The 22,287-nt window shown below is 38.6% G+C and overlaps 1 protein-coding gene across 1 annotated transcript in view; it reads right to left on the bottom strand.

Annotated features, from left to right (window-relative positions):
* The window catches only part of GABRB2 (gamma-aminobutyric acid type A receptor subunit beta2), a 283,550-nt gene that overhangs the window by 200,522 nt on the left and 60,741 nt on the right, over nt 1-22,287 (bottom strand). The gene's annotated exons all lie outside the window — the stretch shown is intronic.

The raw sequence follows: 22,287 nt of genomic DNA on the forward strand, positions 1-22,287 counted from the left end.
TGTCTGTCCACAGGTGCTCTCAGTTTTCAAACAGGAAATATTTATATTGGACATTACCTTGGTGCAAACTCTGGAGAAATCAAGAGCTGCAAACTGCTTAGGGTTCTAATTAATATTTTCTTAAGATTTCTTACAATGATTCTACTACAAAAGTTCTTGTTAAACTATTTCATTGTCAAAGGAAAGAATGTTAGTTTTTTCTAAAACATTTGTAAACAACTGAATGTTTACATTTTATATGAAACATCAATAAAAGGGTTTGGGTATTTTTAATAGAATAAGGATTACTAAACCCAGCTGTTTTTGAAATGGTATAACTCGGCATGGTTTCACTGAAAATTTAGGAGTTGTACTGATTTCCAGCACTTAAAATTGACCCAAAATAATTTTGGATAGAAATCCTATGAGAATAAGGTGTAATTCCATCATGTTTTAACCCTTTCATATAAAAGAGATTAGTTCTTAATTATTTTTAATTTAATTTTCATATTTGAGATGACACAGAGAATGAGATACAAGGGGAAAAAAAAGGAAATACAAGCTATTTTTTGTGTGCTTTAGCTGGTTGGTTACCACAGTGTAACTTTCTTCTTTGAAAGTCACCACTGAAGTACAACCAGACTAATAACAAGCAATTTCTCAGCAGGATCTAGAAGTGGAAACTGGAATTTCAGGGAGTTTTCAAGGTAAAAAGCTGAATAGACAGAAAGATGCAGTTACCCATCAGGCTAAATGCAAGCCTCCAGCTCCAGGGAACTTCCTGGAAGCAGGCCTTGATAACTCGTTGAGGAACAGCTTTTTATCAGCTGGTTCTACTGAATTGCCTGTAGTGAACTCCCTAGAAATGTTTTTTAGAGCCGAAGTACTTCCAGCACATTCAGAGTTTAAAGGTAAAAATATTTTGCCACTCTCAACACAGTTACAGAATTTCTTCATTTACCCTTCATCTCCATGACCCTTCTCAAGAATGTAATTTGGAAACATATGCCTAATCAAATCAAACCCAAGACCAAATTATTGCAGGTGTAATGGACATTGGGAGGAGTCAAAAGCACACAAAGAAGTTTTACGTGAAGCCAAATAATTAAGGATTCCATCCTCTCTTGAAATTCTAGTACGATAAAATTAACCAGAAACATGAAATAATGCACAGATTCAGGATATTCAGGCTCTTTTGCTTTGTCTACACAAAGATCTTAATCCCAGTGAGACAATGCTTACAGGCTGACTGATTGATTCCAGTAAGTCATCAGCTGTCTTCTTGGTACTATAACCATTTTAACTATTTGAAGGCCTTGCTCCAGCTGTTTTACTCCTCCTATTTCAAGAGCTTGTACTGCTGTGGTAGCTGGAGTGCTCATGGGAAATCCTTTTTGTACACCCTGTTCTCTAACTCTGAAGGGCTTAAATGGAACAATTTAAGGATTCCGCTCTATAATAAATATTGTTTGTAGAGAGATGTCACATTTGCAGTTTCCTTTTTCTGACTGGCTGCAGGCTGGCTTACTTGGCTATATTTGTAAATGCACAGAATTCTTTCTTCATTTTGCTTTCAAGCTAAAATTGTGAAATTTTTTCCTATTTTCAGCCTTTATATACTGTTGTAAGAAAAAATTAAACTATGGATACTGGGCAAGTATTTTATAATTTGTAAATAATCTGAAAAAGCTTCTTTTGAAAAAAGCAAACTATGCTGTAGGGACCCAGAAGTTATTTTTTAGAGTAACTATACTCATTCTTGCTTCGCTGACTAATTTCTATTTTGAGTACATTAATATCTGTAATAGTTTCCAGAGTATTTTAAAACTGGTTTATGCATAAAATGAAAATGTTTAAAAGCTATGGTAAAGCAAGTGACATTAAAGGAGCTAAATTTTGTATCTGGTCTTTGCTTAAAAGAAATCTAAGTATTATTTTTACAGCAGATGCAGAGAGTTACTAAATAGTGACTGTTTCCTTAAAATGTAGCATTTCACAGTATAAAATGGTGGTAACTTCCCAATTAGGAAGTTGTATCAGCATCTTAAAATTGTTTTAGTAGCTCTTGTATTTAACAACACATTTCAACATGAGCACAAACAATGCTTATCTTTTTTTTTCCAAAGGGCTTTTCATGTGTATATGACAGAGAAGGGTTGGTTCTCCTCAGCTTTTTGAACAGTGGGAAGGGAATGGGTATTTTTCCTGTTACATACTTTGTAGAGACACAGGTGTAATCAATAATGTTAATGTCAAGTTATATCTTAGAATAAATGTAATTACTTACAGTTAATGTCACTTCTTAACAATCTTGGTTATGGTCAAACACTAATCAACCAAGCAAGACAGTAAAAGAACAGATCAATACAAAAAGATTTTTTATATATATATATATATGTATATATTTCTGTATGCATATATACATATGTATTTCTGTAGAAAATATAAATAATAAATAAATAATACTATAATAAGTACTATATATTTCTTTTCTTAGCACAAATAGGAAGAAAATTAAGGGGTATGGGTTTCTTCCAGTATTTTTGAGTGTACTGCAGTAGGAAGAGCAGGAGCTAAAGCTGCTCTAAGATGGGAACCCTGTGTGTGAAACAGGGCACTGTGGGGAGAAGATGTGCAATTACATTGAGCTGTTGCACTCTGATGCACCTTATTCAACACCAGCTTACCTTTCTGTGGAACTTGCTAGAAAGGATGCTCTCGTTTTATCCCACACAAAGTGACCCAATGTAGTTTACCAAATTCTGTTTTAGCATGTTCTGCTTGATCAGAAGTGCAAGACGCAAGATAATTATGAACACAACTGCAGAATTACTTCATAGTAAATCAGAACCTTCAGTTACGTAAAAATATTTCTTTTTCTTGATCTGGGCTCTACCCCCCACTATATTTTTTATAATTTCTAAGCCAGTTGAGAACCCAGCAGTTTTAAGACAGAAACTATGCAATGGCACACTAGCTCAGCCTTGAGATCATCCACTCCTGTGTTCAAAGGATAGTCCTCCCCAGCAGCTGAAACAGGAGCTTCAAAAACCCCATAAATGTGAAGAAAATGTCCTGATAAAGGGTACTGTCCAGTGTTTTGGTGTTTTGATGCTACCTATCAGGTAACAAACTCAAGGCCTTTCTCTTTTATGCAAATAAAATTCAGAGGTGACTTTGTCATTGCTTAGTTCATTACATTCTGGTTTCTCTTCCAGTTCATGACAGGAGCAGCATTCCTCATCTACCTTCTCTAATGAATTCCTTCTTGCAGGATTTTCCTCTAACTGGTAATCAATCAAAGCCTTTCAACTCTCTGCATAAATGATGTCTGTCACCTGGCTTTGTCGAGAAATCTGTGAAGGAAAAAGTCCTTATCCACAGTCAGAATGGGTAGGGAGTTCAGAAGTAAACAGTTGTGTTCTGCATCACTACTTCAATAAAATCACCCCTCAGCCAGTGCTGTTGAGGTACTTGTGTACAAAGAATAAAGCTCTGCAGCTCATTTCCAGGCAGCAGTTTGATGCAATCCACAGCAACTCAGAAAAGTATAGTGGAAGTAGAAGTTGGTGGCAATGCACAAGTGAGACTCAGCCATGCTTTGAGATGCAAGTCATAAACCAGAAAGTTTTACCAAGAGAAATGAAGGAATCCAAAGAAACCAAAACTTCTCCACAATTGTAAAGTAGGAATCAGAATTCTATACCTATTCAGTCCTTAAACCAGCCAACCAGCCAACCAGCCAACCAATCAACCAACCAACCAACCAATTCTTACTTTATAAAGACGAGCTAAAAAAAAGTAGGGTGACCTACAACTTTCAATAGTTACATGAATTAATGCAAATGTATCCTTAAATGCTGTATTAAGAATGCCTATTACAGCATTTTTTAAAAGAATGAAAAAAACCAGAAACCCAAGCTATTGTTTATGTACCCTATGAAGGCAGCATGGGGAGATTATAATACTGAACAAAAGAAAAAACCCTCATAGCTGCAGGAACTTAAAAGCCAGAAACACCGCAGAAACACACAGTCTTTATAAGACGCACAATATGGGGTGGACCTATTTGTACTTCTCTTCTGCATACAAAAATTTTATTGCAGAAATTCACTTTTTGTGTTTGAGATCTGTTCATTAACAGCTCATTACAGAGTAGTCACAGGAGTATTATTGTGTGCTTGAAATAAATTAAAACCACTAGGTAAATGTGCTCTACTCAGGACCAATAAAGAGCAAACAAAGCTAAGTGATCTTATAATTCCAGCTGCCCTGGAAGTTAGGATCCACATGACAGCCTGCCTTTATTTTAAGATTGGAAAGTAATTTATTCAGTCACAAGGTATCATTCCTTTGTGGGCTGATTGTGGAGTCACAAATTTTTTAAGTGAACTCCTTAATGTTCTGAAATCACCAGGAAAATATCCAGGTCAGTGATGTGCAAGCTAAGACTTTTTCTCCCGGCAAGTTCCATTTGAAGGTGCAGCAATCTCAAAACATCTCCCATGACACCATTGCAAGGAAAACATAATTTCTGGAGTTGCTAATGGGATAAGAGTCATTGGAAACTGTTCTGATTTTAGTACTAAAACGAGAAGGCAAAACTGGATTTTGTTATTCTATATTTCTGCAAAGGAGAGTTTGCTCATTAGGATTATTCAAATAAATGTCCTTTGTGATGGTCTCCAACAAGGAACACTGACAACTACAGACAAAACTTACATTTACCATGCAAGCCATATTCCTTATTGGCCACACCAGCATTTCCTCAAAGGCTGAAAAGATGGAAAAGGTGTTGGCATGATAACAGAGAAAAGAAGGAGCAAAGAGCCATTTGTTTATGGTGCTGAAGGACGGGGAGGCTTCTAGTTCCTTCACATCACTGCAGAGCAGAAATGTAATAACACTTGGACTTGAGTGCGGTGCAAGCACGTGCTGCTGAGTGTTCCTTCACTGACATGTCACTGGCCATGGGAGCCAAAGTGTCACATGAGAATAAGCATCAACAAAGGTAAGCAGAAAGCACTTGAGTCAGCACAACTCTGCTTGATTTTGCTTTCAAAGAAAAACATTTTGTTCTAGAGACAGTAAAAATTTCCTGGGAAATTGTCAGGACATTTTTCCTCTGTCAGTTCTCATTTTATTCTGCATTCTTTTCTAGGCAGCTTAATGAAAACTGGATAGGTTACATCAGTCTGTGGTCCCCAGGAGTGACACCACAGATGTGTCACTCCCTCCTAAGCCATTTTTAATACAAATGCAGGTCCTTCTCTCTAGGAGGAATTCTGAGTAAGGTTTTTATTTCTGTGAAGTGCAGCATGTCCCATGTGACATGAGTAATTTTTTATGACATATACAATAAGGAAAAAAAATTAGCATCATATATTTAATCTCTATCGCAATTTAACTGCTAAAACATGAATTATCTGCTACTACAAATTGTAGAAAATGGCACATATGATACTGCCAGTGAGCTTTTCTTCACTAGCACCACACCCCCTCAGTTTCATGTTCTTAGAACCCTTTAAACCCATCCCACAGCAAGTTCTAAATAGGAGAGAGGCAACTTAAAAGAGTGGACATATTTCAAGTTTTCATGAAATAGGACAAGGCCACTTACGAATCCCAAAATTCCAAACAATTCCATGCAATGCATATCTCCACAGAAAGAAAACCATCTGTGACGGTCCCTTCACGATTGCATCCAAATACAGATATTTATAGCTAATAAATATTAATTCACTGTTACAAAACCTCGTGCAAGGCTCCCATCAAGTTGATGCTGTCGCTTTTTCTTAAAAATATTTTACAAATGACTCAAAGCTACTTTTCCATAATAGTTTCTTCAGGAGTTCATTTCTACCTTTCACAATTAAATGTTTTGATTAAAAGACTTATGATGTCCCTGTAATTTATTGAACTTTTATTTAACTTGTAGACACATATGTGTTCATCTGGTTTTTCAGTGTATGCAATTAAATGCCCATAATGCTGGTTTATTGACTGAAATGCCAGGGCTTGCTGGAACCCAGACAGTATTTCAGGTCAATATCTTATGGAGTTGGTGCATTTAAGTAATAGAGTAAGGCTAGAGTTGTATGTATGTGACAGGTGAATGCACAGATTAATTAATCTCATGACAAAGTAGTTATGCAGAAAATGTAGAATTTAAATGTCTCCAGTCAGAGCAATCAAACAGGCAAATATGCTGAGAGGCCTCTAAAAGATTTCATCATGCAACAGATGGATTAACAATTGCAATTAAACTCGCCAGTACTATTTCGCTAAATAATATCTATGTAAAAAGTGTAGAATAATCTGTGGTGAACAGGTAGAGGAGAGGACAGCTGGCAGGTCATTGTCAGAGAAAATGGATGCCTAAAATTTTTATGGAAAAAAACCCCAAAACCAACCCTACCGGATTGCTTACAAGATTGTCAGAAACGTATATGTAAATTTTAAATAAACCAGGGCTATCTTGTTCTATTGCTGTGGTTGTATGTTATGTAATGCAGGATATAAAAGTGTATTCAAGTACATCATGAAGCACTGATGAGTCAAAAGTTCAGCACTAAGACAGCATCTGATTTTCAGTCTAGTTCAGCTCCCAGTCTGCTATCAAATCAGATTGAGATAAACTGGGACAAAATAACACCCATTAACTTTGCTTGGTCTCTTTATGACCAGTATTTTCTCTCTGGAAATATTTAGAGAAATTTTAAAATGGAGTTGTCATTTTTCTACTGCTAAGAGCAGAGTGGTTCACTTCAGAAAGTGCCTTGGGTAACTATCAGGCTGCAAATGTCACTTTGAGGAAGGTCCAAGGAAACATTTCTTTAAAGTGTCTTTTATATCTTGTTTCTGTCTACTTGGCACCCATTTTGCACATTTGTTAACCCAACTGCTTGATCCTTTAGATGTATTTGTCATTGTAGGAAAGCAGTTTTGTACCTCATCCATCAGCTCTCTGCTGACATTATAGTACTCACCTGCTATCAGCTCTTTAAGCTGGGTTTATTATCCTAGTTGTAATATTATTACCATGACAGTCCAAACCTGCAGCTCATGGCTAAGCAAAAACCAGTTCTAACAAGTAAACTTGCCCAGTTTAATAACAAAGAGGAAGTTTCTTTTCCTTCTAAACCTGTTAATTTGTTATATAGCCTTTGTGGTGATGGGACACTTTCTAAATGTGGATATATGTACAGTTAAGTCACTTAAATTATGAAGCTTATTGGACATATGTATTTCCTGCTTCTGTTTAGGTACACCTGAAATGTCCCTCCAGTGCTAATAAACTGGCAAAAATAAATTTCCTGTAGCCATTTTCATCTGCCTTCTATTTCTTCACCTTTAAGCACAGCTGAAAATGGCACATTTCACCCCCAGTTAAGGGACAACAGGACAGTAAAAAGTAGAGTATTTTCACAGTACTTTCTCAAGTTTTGCTTGAATATAAGGCCAAGAAGAGGCAGAAAATGGGGGGAGGATGTGAGCATCAGCACACACACAAAATGAAAACCAAAAAATTCCAAAAAAATCAAAACCACCAAACCCAAGCAGGTCAAATTCATGGAAGTCTGATCACTGGCATTAGAGAATAACCTTTTATTTTGCCATCCCTTATAAGTCTTCTGTAGGGTGTCATTCCCGACCCACTGCAGGAATGGAGCAGGTGATGAACTCCATGATAATCCTAAACCAACCATGAAGACCCCCTAGGCAGGATTGTTCTGCTATTTGGAATGAGAGAAAAAAAAAGAGGATACAAAATACAGTATGTCTTTACAATTAGCCCCTATTCAAAATTTCCAAGCCAAAGAAATGCTATTTAGGAAAATAATTCTCAAGCAATTCAGGTTACTAAACTTTACAGAGTTTTGTGAAGAGAGCAGTGTTTCTGCTTTAGGCTTGTTGGTCTTACATTTCCATCTCATTACTTCCCTGCAAATTGTGCAAAATTTGCAGTTGCCTACTAGCAGCTAAAAGCTGGTATCAAAGCCCTGCTTTAATTAACAGAAAACTGTACACAGAGCTCAGGGGCTTCACTCATTTTGCTAAATAGAGAAATTGACAGAGGTACTTGTTGATATGAGGAGATAATTATGGAAACTCATATATAAACATACCTTTCACAGAAATTTTCACTTTGTGGCTTTATTAAAAGTGTTGTCCTACTCTTGCTAGCAAAGACATGCAAAGCCTGAGGGGTGAGTGGAGAGCACATCTCTGCTGGTTCCATTCAGCACTTCTGAGACTTAACCATTGAATCTTTCAAGGGTTAGAAGGAGCAAATTTATTTCATTTGTTTGATAAATAAATTTTTACATCTAATGTAACATAGTCCACTTTCATGGTGTCCTTAAAATAGGAGATTTTCCATAGGCTTCAGCAATGTCAAGTCCCCTTCATTTATTATCATAGAGCATAAGAACTCCATGTGGAAGTGTTGGAAGACACTGGCTGTGTAGCTCACTGTCTTGTTTCCAAAAGCACAAGAGACAATTGTGAAAGTTTTCAAAACTAAATTCTGCATGCCATTGAATTCCTTTTAATTAATTATAATCACTCATCATCTAATTTACTTCCAACTGATGCAGCTTTCGTTATGTAATTCTAAAAACCTACACTTGTATTAAACATTTTTAAGATAAGACATTTAACGTGAGTTCAATATTCTATGCAAGATTATGTATTAAATGTATGTATTAAATATAACAGTAATTTGAACATATTGAAATTACAGATAGCACAAAATGGAGCAGCTCCTGGTCACAAGACTTGTTCATCTTCTGTTATGAATTATTTACTATAAAAAAAAAACCACATAATTGTCTGTTTTGCAATTCAGATTCTACTAGCTGCTTGTTTCAAAAGAAAATGGAAGTGTTCTCAGATTTTTTGGTCTCTACCTTTTTTAATGGTTGTAGTCTTAGTATGGCTTTACATACCGCCCCCTGCTTCCCCCCAAGCCAATAAACCAATGTTTGTTCTATGCTCCTAGATTAAAATAAGAAAAAAATCGCATTGTGTTGATGAACGTCTGTTCAAGACAGTTAAATGCAGATTCATGTTTATTGTTTAATTTGCTGGGCGGGCTCAACATCACTGAATTGTCTCCCCACGGGAATTCTACACCTACTGATATTCAAATAGGCCTGCATTGTTCACCCCTCACCCAGTCAGCACATCCCAATATTGACAATTTTCTTCTGTCACTGCCACACCTGTAGCTGCAATGAATAAGAATAAGCAATGTCCTTTGGAAAAAAGGGATTGATTATGTCTATAAAAAGGATGAAGAAATGCAAATTAGTATCCATTTTGGAAACAAGGGGCTTTCTGAACATAAAACTTGAAAGATTTGTGTCCAAAGTGCCTGACAATTTTCTCTAATATCTTTAAAGAATGCTTAAAATTAGAGCCATCATTTTAAAAATCCACATTATTTTGGTTTTGTCCAGTTTTACAACATGATTATGTTTAGTAATAGATTTTTTTCAGAAGACTTTTCAAGATAAACTACTTCATTTTACATCATTCCTGTGAGGTGAATGGAAACATGGTGGAGGTTTTGTTTCATTTTTTGTTTGTGGGTTTTTGGGTTTTTTTTAGGTTTAATTTTAGCTTTTTTTAACTGATGAGAAGACAAAGATGGCAGGGTCAGCAACTCAATATGATGGTCAGCACCCCAGGCACTGGGAAATTCTAATTCTTAATAATTTAGGTTGTGTGTACATCTCAGATGACATAAGACATTCAAAATTACAGATCTTGATGCAGTTTTCCAAGGTCTGATGAGTTAAGACAGAAAAGAAATGAGAATTCATAACTTTCCTCCTCTGTGGCACACTTTATAGTTACCAATAGACTCTCAATAACCACGGAAGGAACCCCAAATGTTGTACCACCGCAAAATAAAACATTTTGCAGGAAAGGCCACCTGCTCTTCTTTTAGCTGGAATTTTCCAACCCTCTTTTTTGTATTCAGCAAAAGCTGAATTCTGATTTTAAGGAGGCAAAGGACAGCACTCACCTACCCAACAGGTGGATTTGTTCCAACATTCAAAGTGAAGAACTAACACACGATTTTCTCAGCCAGGATCCAGACTCAGGTATAGTAGTGTGGACTCAATTTTCATCCCAAAGGACACCAGTTAGAGGCTGAAGTTTCCAGTAAATGCACTAAACAGTATTCAGGACATTTCAATTTTTTTTCTGATGCAGTCAAAAGTCTCACATATGACCTTGAGAAATTCATGATTTCTCTGGAATTTACATCTGGGAAATCCTCACAGTAATAATTTCTGTCTCTTCTACATACACTGTAAACTCTTCAAATCAGGGTCTGTGCCTTCTTATGTGTTTATTTCACTAAAAATTCCCAATTACCACCAACTCAGCATTGCTCTCTGAGTTTCCACAATATATAAATACGCTAAGAATTATTTGAGTATTCTAAGTCATGCAAGTCAATGTCAGGAGACATTTTATCTCATTAAAGAGAATGTCAGGAGCCTCTTCATCCCACTTATTCTGCAATTGGTGAACATTCATCCACCTCACTGTGGGTAGGAACACCTCTCACTTTCAGAAGATATGATATTTTTATGCACACACTTATATGCAGCTGTTATTAAGAATGCAGTCACATCATTTTTTATTCTAATAGTGGGAGTACATAATCAGTTCAAGTGCTTCACTAGTAAGGAGAATTCAAGACAAATTATAAGTCATAGATAATTACTATTAATAGAAAATATGCCTCAAGGAGAATGGAGTTATTAGATAAACATCATTGCAGTGCTTAGTAGCTCAGGAGTGGATAAAAGAAAGGAGAATGACTTGCTCTGGGATTCCTTCACCCTGTAGTAGTTGAAAGGATATTTTCTTAGAATCCTTTCTACTCCTTGCCACATAAATGCAGATTTCCTTTAGGAGGCATGAGGAACTCCAGAAGTGCCATCTTGGAGCAGTGCAGTATTTGGTGCCCTGCTGCAGGAGATGTCCCAGCTCCTGGGATAAGCAAAGGCTCTCTCACACTCCTGCCTCAAGGGATCACAGCAGAGCTCCTCACAGCAGCACTGCTAGAGATGGGAATCACTGATCAAAAACCAGATTTCAAGTGTATTACCTGTCTGCTTTAATTTGAATTTGCATAGATGTGACATATAATTGCTAGCTGTAGTAAGCCTTATGCCCTGTACTGGATGAAATGTTTCCAAGCTTGCTTCTCTTCTCTTTTGAAATTTCTTATAAATGTTTTGTTCTTCCTTTCGTCTCCACTCCAAAAGCTGGACAGGGTGTCTAACTGAGGCAGTTTAACAGCAGGGAGAGGATCCCTGTGGAATATTGCCCTGCACAAGGCTGCTGGAAGCCGAGGAGCACTCAGGCAGCAGGAACATGAGGGCTGACATTAACACTGGCTTCTTGGTGTTTTGTGAGTGAAAAACAGTCTCCATGGGAATTACACGAATCACAGTCCATATAGCTGCCTGTTTGAGTCTCTGACACATTACATGTGACTTCCCAGACACAGTTCTGTGGCTTTTTTATCAGCACCACCACACGAGCTCACAGACTCACAACTCCCCCGTTGGACTGAGCAGCAGTGCCAAGTTTGGCACTGTTTGATCCCCCTCTGTGTAAAGATGTCTCGGGACATCTGTGAGCTCAAGTGGGAGGCAATGATGGCCCTCTCCTGCCAGCTGGCTGAGAGGCAGCAGGGATGTCAACTATGGAACATCTGCTCTTCCACCTGCAAGAGTCGTGGTGGCAAAGCTGCTTTCTGACCAGTGGGGGAAGACGCAAATGTATATTTTCTAATTACGCAATTGCACTCTCCTGCTTATTTTCTATTTGGGAAAGCAGAGAAAATTGGCACAACTAGAAGTTTTGCTTACTAAGGCACACATGGAGTCAGCATCGCATACCAGAAGCAACAGTCAAACCATCCTCAGCCTCTAACCAAAGTAATGACAAGAGTTATGACGTCAAGTAATTTGATGCAAAGAAACATAGCAGTGGTGTCGTAGCAAAGAAATTACATGTGGAAAGATTTGAAGGCAAGGCTAGATTCCATGATACATATGAATTTTTCCTTTATAAGTCACAGCAATCAGAAGGGGCATGATTTATCTTTGAGACACTTCATAGAAGAGCCAGTTCATGAATTCAGGAACACATGGTAGCTTTATTTATTCACTGGAAGTGTGCCAGAGCAGCTCTGTGGCCCTCATTGGCCAAAAACACACCTGGATGGACAATTTCAGTGAGTTCACAGCTCAGCAACGTGACTTGTGCCTGACAACACTGCAAGGTACACAAATAGGGACTCAAAGCAGAAGCTGTAACAGCTGGTTTTGGTACTCACAGCACAAATATTCTCCACCAAAACACAGTGCATTAAGAACCCCTTTTTGCAGTTTTGGACTCTAAAATACTTCATACAAATATAAAGTAGAAAGGTGGGACCTGAATTTTCATACTGCTTTCATACTCACTGAGTGGCATCATAAAATTCTCAGTTGGTCATTCCTAAAAGTTCTCATATGGAATAAAGTTCTGCATCACACAGTAAGTTACCTAAATTTACTCCTTTTAAATAACTGTTTTTTTAAAGCAGGTTCTCAAGTACTGGAAAACCTTTAGGATGGAAGCTTGGGCAAATAAAACACAAAAGGAAAGCAAATAACTCTTTCTGCCAGCATCCTGTTGATAGGTAGCAGGCCAGAAGCCTAAACAATGTGAACATGTACAGAAAGTGGAAGGATCCCTGTTAAGAAAAGTGAGGTTGGAATCATTAGATAAGGACTTAATATTTCTGAATGACCCCCCCTTTAAATCAGGGGAATGTACAGTCAAATCCATCTTTGGAGCTGTGCCTGTCAAAAGCTCTCAGAAGCAGGTCTTCAAGCTCTCACTGTTGATGTTTGGAGCTGTGTTGCCAAGGGAGGAGAGTTGACAATGAAGTGCTGTCATTAAAACCATACAACTAAACTCTTCTTTCAGGAAACAAGCACCAATGTAACACAAAAATAGTTATGGATATTCAGGATTGCTTTGTTGTTGCTTTATGTATATTTTGTTGGCTTTCTTAAGGATGGGAATATCTCTTCCAAATCTGATGTTCGAAAAGTACCCTCATAAGGCTGGCTAAAATTAGAATGAATAGAACTAGAATAAACACAATTTCATATTAGTTTTCATCTGTTATTATTTTCAGCTCTCCATTTAACTGTGAATGATCGTGAACAAAATTTATTTCTCTTACTAATGATACAGTCCTCTTACTCTTTCATGTGGGATCACTCAGATTGAAACGCACTAATGAGGCTTTCAGAGCTGTGCTCACATTTCCCATCTTCTTTGAGCATTGCTTCAGAAAGCAGATTTGCTATTCGTGGAAGCAGAGAAGGTGAAGAAGCTTTGAAAATGAACCCAGGGTGGGTCCAAGGGATGATCCTCAGATCCACCAAACAAGGACGTGGGGGTGGGATGACAGAGGAGGCAGTGTGAGCAACCTGCACCCTACAACATTCCAGCAGTACCTAATGTTCTGTTTTTCAAAGGTGTACAGCCTGAGTGCTGACTCATTAATTCATGCAGAATCAGGGAGGTGATGAGCCATGCAGGTCCATGCTACACCAGAATAATTCAGTGTAAGCCCAACACTTACAACAGGCTGGGAAGGAGAGAGACACCAGGAATGGGTGAGAAAGAGTCTCCAGAAGTTCATTTGTATGCAGCAATAACAAAGCACCTTGCTCAAACAAAAATAAAACCAAAACCCAGAACCCTCTCACAGATACATTTTTAGTCTGTAATTGGTTTTTGCTCAAGACAAAATAAAAGTAAGAATAATGACATCTTGTTTTCAGTAGTATCTTAAGACAGCAACAGAGGCTAAGCAAGCTATACCTGAATGTTTTAGGTTGGGAAGATTTTCTACTCTTATTTGTATACTGGAAATACATTCAAAAACCTAGAATAGCATGGTTAGAAACCACGAAGACTACAGAAACAGTAAAAAATAATAAAAAAAGAGAGGTTCAGAAACTTATACGGAAAAAGCATTAGAAGACTGCAGTTCTATAAAAGGGCAAAAATAAAAACCTGTGAATATTAACAGGAAGGCAGGAAGAAAAAAATGAATACTAAACATCATTCCAAACCCTTGAGAAGGTGATTTCAAAGGAAACAGGGAGATAAATGGATGACAACATGAATATTAATGAGCTCAAAGCAATTCTCAATTACAGTTCATTATCATTAACCATTTGAAAAGTAAAAAGCAGATAAACAACTCGGCCTGCTCCAGCAGGAGTTGAAAATTGCCTGGCAAGAGATGTTTCCCTCTCAGGAATTCTAAGTAAAGGCGAAGAGTGTTTCTCTAGATGTAACACTTAGGATTCAATTCAGATAATAAAAAAAAGACTTGGGGAAAGGGGAATTGAGCTGCATTATCCAGAAGACAACACACTAGTCATAATATTCTGAACCCTCTGTTAAACACATCCTCCCATGCTGGCTTGCAATAATAAGCTAGTTTGAGCACCAGGGTGCAGTGCAGCTCCCCTGACCTTTCCACCTTCATTTAACCTTTCCATCTCCCACCCAGCCCAGCTCACTCTGAAGTAATGCCCTGTCAGCAGGTTCCAGGCTCTGCTGATTGTTTTCCTGCTGCTCACTCCTGTAGGAACCTTCCCTGAGGATTGCTGACTAAATACAATTCCCATGCAACTGCATACATGCCGGGGATCTATTCACAGCACACACGTTATAGGTTCAATGTCAAAAATTTCTTGCCTTACAAGCGTAAAATCACCTGCCTTGCTTAGATTAGGTTTTGGAAGGAACAAGGATATCAGAAGGAGGCAGGGTTTAGAAACTAAAAGAGACTGGTAGAGAAACTTTGGGAGCCAAGGACTCAACGCTACTTGCTGTAAAGAGTACAGTATGCTCTGTTTGTCACACTGAGGTTTTAGAAACTCCTCCTCCCCTCAGAGCCTCTGACTGGCTGCTCTGGTAAGCCTAAGCCAGTGCAGTCTCCTTGGAATGAATGTCTCAAGTTTGATGATTTGCAGAAACCTGGAAGGATTTTGGTGACCTGCTGGAGCTGGAAATGAAAGAAGGGAGCTCAGCAGCTCCTCAGCTTCACCACCTACCAGTACAAACAGGTTTTAATGTTGGTAGTCTGGCATCAAGCAGTTCAATCACAGAGCAGATGAGGCACCTAAAGGGAAATTCTGGAGCACCCTCCTGCACAATAATCAAAGGTTTGACACCAGTGAAGAGATTCCCTGTGTGCTGCCTTGGGGTCAGCCCACAGGAGGGGTGTAACTGTGCCTCCCAAAGGCTCCTGCCCTCCCCGGAGGCCCTGGCAAGGGTTTGTGCCTTGAGGATGCTGTGGGTGTCCCTGTGTGGCACAGGGGACCCAGCTCCACCTCCCCAGCTGCAGCACCCACGAGAGGACAGGCCCTTCTGCCATGGCACAAGGAGCAGCTCCCAGCCAAAACTTCATTAATAGTGTAATCTATTCTAAACCTATTTCGTCCATATTCTAAACCTATTTCACCTGCATTCAAAATTTATTTTCTCTGCCAAAGATTTATAAATAAGCAATTTATAAGCTTTTTTTCCCACCAGACTTTTGACCACACAGAGATTGGAGTCTCATGAGTGGCAACTTCTGTTTCCATCATAATAGATGTATTTATGCCCTAACTGTCCCTATATAAAAGTCTGTGACAAGAAAACAGTGGGTAAGAGCTTGGCAAAGAGGGAGAATCTTGCAGTAATTTGGTGTGAAAACCAGAGAGGATCAATGCAGTACTTATTTTCATTCTTTTACTTACTAAATCTTACTTAAAAACCTGTAACTTTTGCTAAATTCTATGCATTCTTGGTATTTTTCCTCTTTTGATGTTACAAAGTCTTCTGCTTTCATAGCTCCATTCTAGACAAAATAGGAGGCTATTTTGCTAGCCTCTAAATTCTGTAAGATTTTCATAATTGGAACTTGAAAGAAATTCATATCCTGCCACTGGGTCCTCAGTATAATAATTAGTGATTCCCTTGATGTGAGAAAAGTTCATTTTAACTTTGTAAAGTAAGTTTCTTTAAACTTTTATTACCATCCTGCATTTAGTATAGAGGGAATAAAGCATTTGTGCAACACTAGACCATTACAATTTCCAGAAACATTTTATTTCTTAATCAAAAGCCGAGAGTTTTTGCAAACCATCAGAAATAGAAACTGTTTGGGTTTTTTTAATGGCACTGTACGATAGAGTTACCAGACAAAGAATTTGTTTGGAAGTTCCGTTTCTTTGAACATTACAACATGGTTCTTGCCCCTTGTGGTGAAATCAGGCAGCAGTTGGGGTATATGCAATAAACACTTCATAATGCTTTTTTTACCAAAGCTGGTATTGCCCAGTCCTAGTCAGGATTTCAGAACAAGTGCTAAGACTTGGAACAAAGGAACAAATCTGTCATTTGGAAATCTCTTCTCTAATGAAATTGGCAGCTTTGATGCCCAGTTCTACACAAATACTTCCAACACCTCTAAATGAGAATGATCTAAATTTCCACTTTTTAACAGAGTAAGCAGAAAACTGCATCTATTTTGTTGTTCAATATTTACATTTGATCACTAAAATTTAGGACTTGTATCCTGATATTTTGAAAACATTTGAGTATTTCTTGAAAGAATTGTTTTAAACTAATTACACAGCATCCTCTGTGTAATACATAAATCTGATTTTGTTTTACTCTTAAATTTGATGTTGGAATGCTGTGGGATGCTTTTCCATGAGAATATTTTTTTCCCAAAGCAATTGAGATGCATGTGGTCAGTACAGGGTTTGGGAAAACAGAGCAGAAATAATTACTCTGGATAAAGAACTCGAACTGTAGGGCTTGTCCGTTTGTGCTGACATCCTTCAGACACTTAAAGCAGAGTTCATCTGCTATAAGCTCTTTGATGAGAAGGTCTGTAATGACATTCCTTTTAGCAATTAACAGTACCTCTTCTGGATTCAAATGTGTTTGAGCAGGTAGGGCTAGGGTAGAAATCAGGGAACAGAGAAGCACACAATTACAAGACCTATTCAAGTAATATACTCATCTTTGAAGGTACCTCCCTATACACCAAGTCCACCATGTTCTGGTAGCAATTGATAAGAATTACTTTCTGAAGCAGAAATTTCTACATAAAATTAAGAATTATCACCATTTTATATTTGTTCTTTAAGCAACTCTCCACTTCACTTATAGGAGACCTACACCCATTCACACAATTCACTGGCATCTCACATACTTATGAAGTTTTATTTACTCTTCATTGCAGCAGCATAGTTTTCATGACTTCTGGCAAAAAAGTGATGTGGAGAAATCACACAGGTCTTTACCAAAGCCTCCACAGAACCCTCAATAACACTACTATTCTCCTATTCCTAAAGTTGCTGTCATATGTGGCATTAGGAAAATAAGGGGGAAACAAAGCCATCCATGATTTATTTCATATGCAATTCTTTTCTCTGCAGCTTTGATTAACAGAGTTCACTATTGAAGGCATTTTCTGCTTGATTGCTCGGTATTACAACCACACTATATTTTCATGTCAGAAGACATTTCAATGTAACATTTACTATTGAAAATGCCTTGACTATCAAGCCAACAAAAGTTTCACCATTAATTTCAATAGGCATAAACCTTCACATTCATATTAAGAAATATATTTGCTGATGTGCCAGTAAGCAGTGTGATTAGGGGGGTATATTACCCACGGATCATTTCAATGCACAGCTATTGCAATAAAACATTGGGTTTAACTAAAAGCTTTGATGTCATCAGCATCCATGAAAATGGAGCATAACGAATGTGTGAATGGGAGACCTCTCCAATCTGGAAGTTAATTTGCATGACATTATGACCTTGTTTGCATAGCAGAATATTAAAATATTCCTTTTAGCAAACACTGGCATTTTGAAAACCCAGGAAATGCCATGCTGAGATCTTAATAGGTTGGTAGTTATATTTCAGCTTCCCCCAATTTTTTCCAGATGGGTGCAATAAAAGAAAATAAATCCATATTATTATAGAGAAAGGGTAGGATTTCTTTCCTTTAAACATCCAGAATAATGTTAACATATATTAAGAGACAAGTATTAAGCTATTGTCAGTCCTCCTTGTTAATATTGCACTGTATTTTAGAATACACAGGCTGTCATTTCCATAAGAATGTCTATTGTTCAGGATAAAATTATTTTCTTTATAAAAAGCTGATATTTTTATTATTATATTCATTAATGAACGAACAGAAAGAAATAAGGCAGGAATACATTTCACCCATCAGCACAAAATCTTCAGCGCTCAAGTAAGCAGTAATGCCTTATTACCCTCAAAGCAACTGAAAAGAAAAACTAAACTCGGCTCACAGCCCTAGCCCTTCGTTACCACTTCGGCGGCTGCCCTGCCCTCCCTGACTGCTGACCCGAGGCCATCAGACCTAGGGCTGATGCTCTTGTGACAGCAGTGAAAGAGGAGCCAAGAAAAGCTGAGCTGCTCCCAACCCCTAACAATGGCAGCAGCTGACAACATTCCCAAATGGATCCCTTCAGCCTGCTCCCATCTCACATCTGATGGTGACAGACTTGACTTCTCCAATAGGAAAGCCAAGAAAGAGACAGCAGATGTATAATTACATTTAGTGTTGGAGGGAAATGGTATTTTGATGTGCTAAAATATTTGTAATTAATGGAATCTAAGCTCCAGAAATATTTTCAGAAAGTATCATAAATCCTTCAGTTCTGTACATAATGTCACTGCACATGCAGATATAACTTGTACTTGGGAACCCATCAGAAGATTCAGGATACAAGATATTTCCCCTAAATGCCCAGCTTCCAGACTGGTTCTTTGGAAAGAATTCATTCAAAACATACTGGGGAAAAAAAAAAAAAGAAGAAATTATGCCTAGGTTCCAAACTCTGCCTCAAAAAGGGACATAAATATCCCAAAGGTAGGCAAAAGATAATCTAATGGCAGTCCACAGCTAGACTCCTATTTTCATACAGAGCTATCTGCTCCTTCAAAAAGAACCCAAGAACAGCCCTTGTTTGCTGAAAAATGGTACTTAAATAACAGTCTGTTCTTTTCAAGAATTTAGAGGTATAGAATATTCCAACTGATGGCCAAAATGTTCTTGTTTTCCTATTTATTCTTTTGGTTCTAGTCTCTCCAATATGTTAGCATGCTGCCGTTAATGAAAGTGTTCCAAACCATCGTATGATCCTGTGATTAGCAGAGGTACAATGTGAGGTCAGAGACAAGTGGAGTCGAAAACCGGGTGGGTCATTCCCAGTCCTTGGACTGGAGGGGAATGCAGAGTCCCTGGCAGGCCCATACAGCCCAGGGCCAAGAGCAGGCTTAGCCCAACCCCTTTTAAGGAGGATTCACATGTGGCTCGGACATGGAAGGCACCAAAGGAGTATAGAATCTTTGACATCAGACATATATCCAACTTATATCCCACGAGATTCTCCAGATATGCAGTCATTTCATCTGCAAAACAAATATTAACTGTCTTCAGGGAAGGGGATGAGCCTTTCACTCAGAAAAGCAGAGGGCAGATATTGGAAGGGAAATGTAAAGCTCTTGTCAAAAAGCAGATGCTCTGACTATGGGAGAACCAGGGCCTAGCCATAGTCAGGCTGCTGACAGAGCTGGAGGGCCATGCACCAGTCTCTCTCTTTCCCCTGTGCTTAATTTCCCTTTCTTTTTCTGCTGTGTTGTTCTTTCCCTGTGCTTGCTGCCTTTGCTGCTTTCGAGACTGTTTGGACATTGTCCAACTCCCAGGTGTCAAACCCATTTGACTGTGAGATCTCCCCTTCCCTGTGGAAGGACAGAACCTAGGCAGTTCTAGGCTAATCCTCTGATCTTGATCTTACAGAGACCATCTTGTGCTAATTGTCTGGAGAAAGTGGGAAAAAAAAAAAGCATTCTGTAGTGACTTCATTTTCCTAAGACTGACAATGCCACCGGATCATCAAGTTCATGAAGGACATGGAGTGGTCGATCAAAGGCAAAAGCTCTTTTATTCTTTATAGGCCCAGAAATAAGTTCTGTAATCTTTGAGGAAGTGTTCTGCACTGGCTGACAGCATGTGCCAGCAGGTCTGAATTCTGAATTTATGCAACAAATATGATAAATCCAAACCCCAGCTCCTCACAGCACACAGGCACTGCCTTTGAGGATTGCTGGGTGCATAGCAGGAGTGAGCTGATTCTGGAGAATCTGAACAGAACAGGAGGTGTGACTCACAGAATATCTAAAAAAAAAAAAAAAAAAAAAAGCAATGGTCTTTCCCCATCATCTCAGGAGAACCTAGGACTCCATCTCCATTGTGTGCCTGCTGTGTGCAGCACAAGGGGCTGGAGGGGTGGCTGTGAGTGTCACCAGGTGTCAGTCCCTGCCATTCCCTAGGGACACCAGCTAGACAGCAGCTCCATGGCTCCTGTGCTCTGCAGTTCCAGCGAGGGCCACATCATCCAGCCAAGCAAAGGTCATTTGGCTGCTGCTGTATTTCAAGTGCTCCTGAAAAAGGGAGCCGGTACGCATATGCGGCTTCTGACTTTTGCAGCAATATCTGAAAGGAAATAGTGAGACCTTTTTTGTGATTTTTAATGGAAGAAGAGAGTTCAACTTGAAAAAGAGGGACTAGAGCAAATTTAGCCCAAAGACAATTTGAATAGGGCCTACAGAATTTGAAGGTAAACTACAGAAAGGTCACAATAAATTTTCAAGATTTGGATACCTCATAAAGCCTCTGAGGTCTTGTAGACTACTGACCCAGCTGCTTTCAAAGAAAAACACATTCTGATTGAATGCATGTTGAAAAGCTATCTTGAGCAGAGTGCAGTGTTATACTCTTTTATCAGTGACCTGAAAATGGGGTCTTGGCTGCTGCTTCCTGCAGTGCTACTGAAAGCATTATGCTCACTTTGCATGAAAATGGGACAAACTACATGGGCCAAAAGTGCAGATAAGACCTGAAGCAGTTTGTGTTTGGTTAGCAGGTATGGCCAGCATGCTTGTTTTAGTAATATTCTAGAGAAAACCCAGGAACTTGATAAATAAAAGAACCTGTTGTTGTTGTTTTTTATTACTAGAGGGAAATTAAATACTGAAACCATAACTTGCTCAGAACCACACAAGTAATTTGAAAATTTTTGGCTACATGAATCTGTTACTGGCAAGGTTAGTGACACATACAGACATACATGTAGGTTTAACTTCATGTAGAAAGACAATTTCATGCATTTAAAAGGAAAGATTACTATTTTCTCTCAGAAATAAATATTACAGTAATTTCTTTCTGTTTTGACAGTTTTCTGCTAACAGCATAGTTGAGACTGTTAACAACGAAAGAATGTGTCTTTCCTTTAGCAGCAGATGAGGGAGTCTCCTTGACAGGAGTTTGTTTTAGAGAACAAAATATGAACATCCTTATTTTTACAGTGCAGATGTTTAGTTCCTTCTGCTGGGCAGTCCAGTCATCCACTTAGCCCTGTCTGTAGGTAATCCTAGATCTTGTCTGGGATACATTTGTTACAGCAAGAAGCCAAAGGCTTGAGGGGTGTGGCTGAAATAATGATCTTTTCAGATTTCTTTGATCTGTACTGTTCAGTAGTGTTGTTGACCTGCCCAGGGAGGTGATGGAGTCACCATCCCTGGATGTGTTTAAAAAAGGACTGGATGTGGCACTGGGTGCCATGGTTTAGTTGAGGTGTTAGGGGATGGGTTGGACTCGATGATCTTGGAGGTCTCCTCCAAACTAGTGGTTCTGTGAATATCTGTGCATGACACGTCACATCTCTCTAGTCTTTTCTTTGGGTCAACATATGTGATTTTATCAACGCATGGCATCCCATGTCCATTTGTGGGCCTGGTTTATTTCCTCTTTTCCTAAGGGAAATCGTCCACTTATTTTAACCTTTCATTCCTTCATTTCAGATGGTACAGAGGTGCATGTTCCCAAAACCATTCCAACAGAGGAAACATATAGGGAGATGAACACTACTGAATCAAGGACTTGTGAACAAAACTCAGTGAGAAGTGGTGTGTGGGGATCAAAGAGAGGTTCTACACTGTCTCTAGTTGTGATCTAGGACCACTAATTAACAAGGGAAGTTCTAAAAATCTGGGAGAGTTTAGGTTTTAATTCAGACACCTTTGTGAAACATGCATTTCACCTCACTTTGAAGGGTGCTTGGGCCCAGGAGAAGCAGAAGCTTCCTCTAA

The sequence above is a fragment of the Hirundo rustica genome, chromosome 14 (assembly GCF_015227805.2).
Source record: "Hirundo rustica isolate bHirRus1 chromosome 14, bHirRus1.pri.v3, whole genome shotgun sequence".
NCBI classification, from domain to species: domain Eukaryota; kingdom Metazoa; phylum Chordata; class Aves; order Passeriformes; family Hirundinidae; genus Hirundo; species Hirundo rustica.